Source organism: Octopus bimaculoides, chromosome 10 (genome assembly GCF_046866305.1).
Source record: "Octopus bimaculoides isolate indiv1 chromosome 10, ASM4686630v1, whole genome shotgun sequence".
Classification (NCBI taxonomy): Eukaryota; Metazoa; Mollusca; class Cephalopoda; order Octopoda; family Octopodidae; genus Octopus; species Octopus bimaculoides.
Genome location: NC_142937.1, coordinates 3,006,858 through 3,014,912, shown reverse-complemented (window position 1 = coordinate 3,014,912; position 8,055 = coordinate 3,006,858). Strand labels below are relative to the sequence as shown.

General features: G+C 34.8%; 1 long non-coding RNA gene across 2 annotated transcripts; it reads left to right on the top strand.

Annotated features, from left to right (window-relative positions):
* Nucleotides 1-1,458: 1,458 nt before the first annotated feature.
* LOC106871020 (uncharacterized) lies at nt 1,459-3,437 on the top strand. 2 transcript variants are annotated; one of them, XR_016243270.1, is made up of 3 exons: nt 1,459-1,572; nt 2,723-2,851; nt 3,366-3,437. It is a non-coding gene; the product is annotated as an uncharacterized LOC106871020 (long non-coding RNA). The 2 variants fall into 2 exon arrangements; XR_016243269.1 differs by lacking the exon at nt 1,459-1,572 and adding an exon at nt 2,129-2,527.
* The last annotated feature ends 4,618 nt before the right edge of the window (nt 3,438-8,055 follow it).

The following is an 8,055-nucleotide window of genomic DNA, read 5'->3' as shown; positions in this document are numbered from 1 at the left end:
TATGTTCTTTGAAATAAAATGTCGTTTTGCATGGTCACAGCTTAACGCAATATTAAAGCGTCATTAACTTATCTTTCATTAACATGCAGCGCTAATTTCACACCTTACAGAAGGCACAGTTACTCAAAAAACTTCATCATTGTTTCAAGGCAGATTACAAAGTAATGTTCCAAAAACAAAACGTGTATTGCAGCTTACCTGCTATGAAATCATGTCACGCTGCATTTTTGCTAAAGAAAGCAGCAATATGCGCCTTTAACATTCCTTTAAAATTTTTACCCAAGAGCAGCAATTTCGAAAGAGACGATAAGTGTATTACAACAACTCTGGTGCTGGACCTGGAATTAATTTACCGACACCGAATGCATGAAAGGCAAATCAACTCCAGAGGGATTTGAATTCAGACCGTAAAGACAGGCAAAAAGCTGCTGGGTATTTTTTCCCACGCGCTAAAGATTCTTATAGTTCACTGTCTTAAATACATCTTTAATGTTAAGAACAGTATTTAAGGCGGTGAGCAAACAGAATCATTACCTCACCGGACAAAATACTTAGCTGCATTTCGTTCCTCCTTACGGTCTGAGTTCAAATTCCGTTTAGGTCAAATTTCAGTAGATCATGCCTTTCATTTTTCTTTCGGGGTCAATAAAAAAACATGTATCCGGTGAACGCTGGTCTCGATGTAATTGACTTACTGCCTCTCCCAACTTGCTGGCCTTGTGCCAACATTTGCAACCGGTATTTAAGGAGGTGAGCTGTCGTAATCGTTACTTCACCGGATAAAATACTTAGCGTCATTTCTTTCGTCTTTACATACTGAGTTCAAATACTGTCGTGGTTGAGTTTGCTAGTCACCTTATCGGGGTCGATTAAATACATACCAGGTGAGCACTGATGTCGATGAAATTTACTAGCTACCTACTCCAAAGTTGCTGGTCTAATGCCTATAGTGGAAAGGATTATTAAGAACAGAACTTATTTCAACGGCACAAGATAGAAAGATTACTTTAAAATCCAATTGCTGTTTTGAAAATATAAATTAGGCCGGGTTAGAAAATTGATGAACTTCTGAGCATGTCAAACTTTTACATTCTGATATTGCAAAGTTTAGATAGCATCTTTAAATAAACTTCTTTGACCAACATTTAATTTTCTGGATTGAATGTAATCGCAACAGAATTTCCAGATGCTTTCAGTTCATCAATAATTTCTATCCAATAAATAATATCATTGGATAATTCGGTTGGACGTATCTGTTGATATCTCTTGTATTGAAGCCATATTTCGATTTAAAGATTCAGTGTGTCTAAAGCAGTAATCAGATGTTTGAATACAAATGCTGCAGTCAGCATGAACCGTGAAGATTTTATTGAAATATAGACAAGACAATAATAGACATATTATGGACCAATGAAAAGTAATCACTCTTAAAATATATCAGACTGATCAATTTAGTCTCCCATTGATGTTAGTGAAGCCGGGTTTCTAATAGTGTATTGTGAGTAAATAAATGATGGATTGAATATTCATTTCAGTAGATCTTGCTTTCCAGCAGAGGCTATTAACAATTAAGTAAGTCTATTATATTTCAGCGATCAAACACAAATACACATTTACCGCGTAACCCCATTTAATATCTGCAAAAATACTCTATGGCGCAGATCGTTTTATACATTTCCATCACATTGATTTTTTTTTTAATCTAACAATTTCTTTACACATTGGTTTTGTAATCTATTACTGTATTCGCAGTGAATTATATAAAAAGGAATATAAAAGTGTCCAGTTAAATAGTTGTTACTTGGATATTAATACGTTAGTTTCTCTGAATGATTTATACACTTCCCTCTCTATGTTTTAATTCGAGTGGCATATGATCTAGTGGTACAATATTCCTGTTTAATCCATTAATCACAATTACAAAGCATTTTAAATTATACTTAATTAAATTTAATTTTCGACTAGTATCAGCTCAGGTCTAACAGTTTCTTTCATTCATGATCATCCTGATGTTTTTATACAGTACCTATATTGTACAAAGTCTGTTTATTTCGTACAATAGCAGCATGTGATTTAAAATATATTTTGTCACTATTTGTAACAAGTTCTTTTACTTTATAAAATCTCATTTTTGGCATGTGATAAAAGAAGATTCCATATGTAGTTTCAGGGCGATAATTACTATATTTCACTCTTAATTTTAAAATTATTGACTGGTGCTTCACTTAAAAAAAATATGAAAAGGAGGGGTGACCTCGGCGGGATTTGAACTCATAGAGCAGAATACCAGAATTAACACCATTATACATAATATTCGATGCTCTAACGACTCTGCCAATTCAGATACATTGTTCTAAATGCGCGTCGAGTGGTAGAGAGTTCACAGTTCACTAAGTAAGATTCGAAATAATGGTTGAAACTGACTGAGGTTATCTGTGCATATATCAATGAGATACATCAAAATGTTCAATGATTTATATTTTTCAATTTTGCCCTACGTGTGATTGCATTCTGCGTCTTTAATGGTGTAAGCATTATTTCAAGAAATTTATCTTCCTTACTACCTGCCTGTCAATTCCGCAGTAACATTGAAAGGATTCAGCGACTTGCTATCGCGTATGTGCGCCGGTGCAATTGTTTCTTTCAATAACGTTATAAGTGACCAGCCACACGAAACAGAAAATATGCATAATGAAATGAATGTATTTCTATTTTTTTCCAGGATTTCAATATAGTTCACTGAAGGGCAATGTTGTCGTCAAGACGTATGAGAATTTGTGAAATGTATGCAATATTCATAAATTGTTTTCTGATAAATTTGAACATTTTGCCGTTATCGAGAAACAATCTGGTAAATATTTACAATTCGTGCAGGTATTTTTTAAATTTTTATTTTATTATAACAAAATGATATTTGATATTAAACCCTACATGTGGTTATTTCGTTGTTTCGCCATTTGTATAAACACTTATTTGATTTAGTGTTTTTCAGACTTTTATACAAAGCAAAAAATTTCGTTTACTCAGGCAAAGAAGGAATTATTATCATGTTGTTTCTCATTGCAATATAAACTAAATATCTCTCTCAACGCACATTATCTTCAACATCTTCTTACCTTTTTGACTGCATAACCCGTTTAAGAATGAAGTCGGGTGCATACTCTGTAAACATTATTCTGAATGTGATATATACCCGATAGAGTGATTCAGAATTTGAATAGATTATTCTGATTCCGAAGCGGGAAACATGCCAAAGTGAAAAACTGCATTATTGCACCAATTGCTTTTCAATACAGATTTGCTAAATCATCCATAGTTATAAGAATGGATGTTTTTTGTAAATTATTCTTTTTGTACATTCACAGAGTAAGGAATATTTTCATCAGAATACAGCAATTGTTATGCTGATTGCACATGAAAACAGCAGCAACAATGAGGTAAATATCTGATTTTTCTTCTGAAAGACGAAACTTGTTTCCCTTATCGACAGCATGATATACAATTCAACGAGAGAAGACAGTTGTCAGCAATATGTATAGTCAAACTGGATCTACTTTGCATTGGGGGGGGGGGCGGGGTACTATGTAACGTAAATAACTCGTAATTATTATAATGAGCAATAAGGCTGTGAGCTGGCAGAATCGTTAGCACTCCGGGTGAAATGCTTGGCGGTATTTTGTCTGCCGCTACGTCCTGAGTTCAAATTCCGCCGAGGTCGACTTTGCCTTTCCATCATTCGGGGTTGATTAAATAAGTACCAGCTACGCACTGGGGTCGATGTGATCTACTTAATCCCTTCCACCAAATTTAGGACCTTGTGCGTCCAGTAGAAAGGATTATAACAAGCAATTCTTAACAGAGTTTTTATTATAAACAGGCTCAAAGCGGTGAGCTGGCAAAATCGATAGCACGCTAGATAAAATGCTTAGCGGTATTTCACCCGTTGCTCCATTCCGAGTTCAAATTCTGCCGTGGTCGACTTTGCCTTTCACCCTTTCGGGGTCAATAAATTAAGTACCAGTGAAACACTAGGGATCAATGTAATCGACTCATCCCCACCCCCAAAACTGCTGCCCTTGCGGTAAAATTTGAAACCATTATAAACAGGCTAGAGATATTTCATTACTGAATTCTATCATGACTCAGGTATAACCCGAGAAGCTTTGTTCCAGTAAATAGTCTGTTTGAAGAAGAGTTAATGGGAGTTTGAGTATACAAGCATTATATGACTGCCTCTTTATTATTTCAGGAAATTTTGACCTGATTTAGAGTAAAGAAATACATATATTTGTTGCCAAGTAAACTATATGTGTGCATATACATACAAGAGAGGAAGAGAAAGAGCGAAAGAAAGAGAAAGAGTAGGAGGAGGAGAGGAGGAATGAATAGAATATTGATTATCATAATTGGATCTCAAACCAATTTCAAATTTCAGATTTGTTAAATCTTAATACTTTACTACAGATTATTTAAATACTTTACTGATTTGATTGGTCTACAACATTTTAATTTAATCCTATTAAACTCGGTATATTTTTTCTACTTTGTTGTAATCTACGCAAATATTAAGTGATACAGTAGAGCTTCAAAACTAATCTACATTATCTTTTCTGTAATTTATTAATCAATTAATCAATCAAGAACGTGTTAAATATACAAACTAGTTATATACAAACTCTTAGTACATTATTTACATTATATACAATTGACGGATATTTGTCCTCATCTTGTTTGTTGTTAACACAAAATTTCGGCTGATATACCCTCCAGCTTTCATCAGGTGTCTTGGAGAAATTTAGAACCTTAACCACTACACCATATGCCCGTGGGTATATGGCGTAGTGGTTACTAACCCCAAGATCCCGAGTTCGATTCCAGGTAGTGACCTGAATAATAATAATAATGATAATACTAATAATAATAATAATCATAATAATAATAATAATATTAATAACAACTACACCATCAAAAAATACCTTAGGAATGAGAACCTAGGTTCGAAATTTTCCCAAGACATCTGATGAAGTCTGGAGGGTATATCAGCCGAAACGTTGTGTTAACAATTGTAAATAATGTACATAATCCCTCATCTCTTAAATATTGAACTGTACTATTATTTACATTAGTAAAGAATTTCAGTTAATCTTCTGGGAGGGTCCAAAGTTATGGTCCATTACAATTCTATATTGTAAATCCGTGGATAGGCTCCAGACAAAATGTTTTTTATACAGAGTGATAAATAAGAAACACGTTAAAAATAATGGTCATTACATCTTCCGTTATTGGAGCAAATTTGGCTTACAACTGTTTCCAGTAGCCATTATAGGTACATTACGCATATGTTTACTCAAATGGTCCAATGATCAAGGGAGACAAATTGAACGACCTTAGAAAATTAATGCTACTTTCGTTAGATCCATTTTTAGTTATAACATCTCACTTCTGAACTTCACATAACATGCATTAGCGATGTATAAAGTAATAGCAGTGTGATTTGAATCAAAAGATGCAATGATTTTAGTTGGACTTTGTACAATTTCCTCCGCGCCCCAGCTTCCTCACAGCAAAAATGAACAGTGTCTTCAAGACAAACAAGCATATGTTTAAGGTGAGGTATAGAGCCTATTAACTTTTATTACAGGCTATTACTGTCTTTTTCATAGACCTTTGATAATTGACGATGCAGTTGAAAATAATCTGAAGGGAAAATTACTGTGTAAATGTAAATAAAATAATGTGGAGTGGGGTGGGGAAAGTTCATTACAACGTTGATTACACAATGCTCAACATGTACATATTTTATTAATCTCAAAACAAAATAAAAGACAAAGTTGATCTCGGCAGAATTTGAACTCAGAACTTAAAGGCGGACGAAATGCTGTTAGAGCTTTTTGCCGGGCGAGGCAAAGACTCTGTCAGCCCGTCGCCTCAGTTAAAATAAAGTATCGCTGACTGCAAGATCTTTTTTGTCCTAATCTAAAGTTTCAATGAAGATACGTAAATGGCAACTTTCAAATAGTTTCCCATAATTTTACTGTTCTTATGCCGCACATTTGCACAATATCGTAGCACTCCGTCGGTTACGACGACGTGGGTTTCAGTTGATCCGATCAACAGAACAGCCTGCTCATGAAATTAACGTGCACATGGCTGAGCACTCAACAGACACGTGTACCCTTAACGTAGGTCTCGGGGAGATTAAGCCTCACACAGAGTATGACAAGGCTGGCTCTTAGAAATACGGGTACAACTGAAACAGGAAAAATGTGTGAGAGAAAGTTGTGGTGAAAAAATACAGGAGATTTCACCACCATCCCCTGCCGGAGCTTCGTGGAGCTTTAGATGTTTTCGGTTAATAAACACTCACAGCGCCTGGTATGGGAATCGGAACTGTGATCCTATGAACGCAAGTCCACTGCCCTAACCACTGGGCCTCCACTGATATAATCACATGTGAAATAATAGAATTTTTTTAAAAATTACAATAAATTAAAAAATCCAATATATATTTTGTACAAATGACCACAAATTCAAATGGGTTAATTGTTGCAGATATTGTCTATAATTATTCCACTCGTAACAATAAAGAACAACATACTAGTTAGCAGATAAGAATTTATATTGCTACAAAACAAAATGACTACATATTTTGCATAGTTTTCAACCTGACTTCATATTTGTTTTCTATTTGCTATTTAAGTCCTGTAAATACTATAATTATTTGGCATTATTTTTATTCCATTACCAGTTTAATGTTTGTTGTTTGACAGCTTTTATGCATAATCCTTTCTTGAATATCGTTTTTAATTTTCGGAAAAATCTAATCTCGGATTTGTAATGATTTCGTTTCTATTGACCTTTCTTGTCATCGACATCTAAGTCAACAACCTACATTTATTCTACACGGATATAAGGAAAAAAATACACAGTAAAATTACAAGACTTCACTTTTTCATTAGACGAAATATCTATCAGAGAGTGACTTCAATAGAGATAACAAAATTAAAACATAGCGCCTACAATCTGCTCTTTGAGCAGTCTTTCCACAATACTACACTCAGACCCCACTCTCAGATAATATCGATTGCACATATTTGTCTAAAGACAAGAATTTGTGCAGAAGAATTATAGTCGGTTAAACTAACGTGGACAACATTTTATTATTTGTCGTCCCATGCGAGATAAAAGGACACCAAGTACTGCAGGGTTTAAAACAGAATGCCGTCCAACGTAATACAATAAATTTTCTGCCTGCCTTCACAATTGTATTACAACTTCTGCACGTCAAGTGACATTGAGAACCAGCCATAAGATACAGTCATAAGACTGTATATTTGTAAGGGAGGTATATAATCGATTGATTCTGATTCGGAAATACAAATATATGACTTCATTTCATTAAGATATCTTAAAACGTTAAAAAAAAAAACAGGAATGAAATGACAAGCACTGCACTATACCTGCCAATCTATCACTTTATACATTGTAATGAGCACGTACCACACCTGTCTCTGTCACGCTCTCAATTTGTACATGATACTAACATACAAAAATACACACGCAAGCGCGCACGCACGCTCACACACGCACGCATACACACACACACACACACACACACACACAAACACGCGAATAATTCCTGAAAAGTTCCTGATTTTGTGTAAACGAAAATACAGGAGGATCAGTTAATGATTTTATACAAAATATAGATTCACTTATTGCAGCGGTCCCTCAGTTTTCCTGAGCTCTGTAAAACAACTCGGAAGGTTGGGTCTCCAGCCAGGTGTTTCGCGGCACCCTTAAAGCCAGGAAGATTTCAACACGCCCGCCTCATATGTATGCAGAGAGATGGGGAGATATTGATGCATGAATACGTACACACTTGTGTGTATGTGCATTTGCATGAGAGTATATATGTAAACACACACATACGCACACTCATATATATACATATATATATAGATTTATATCTACATCGTTCTATCTGTCTACACACACACACCCACACACACACACACACACACACACACATATATATATATATATATATATATA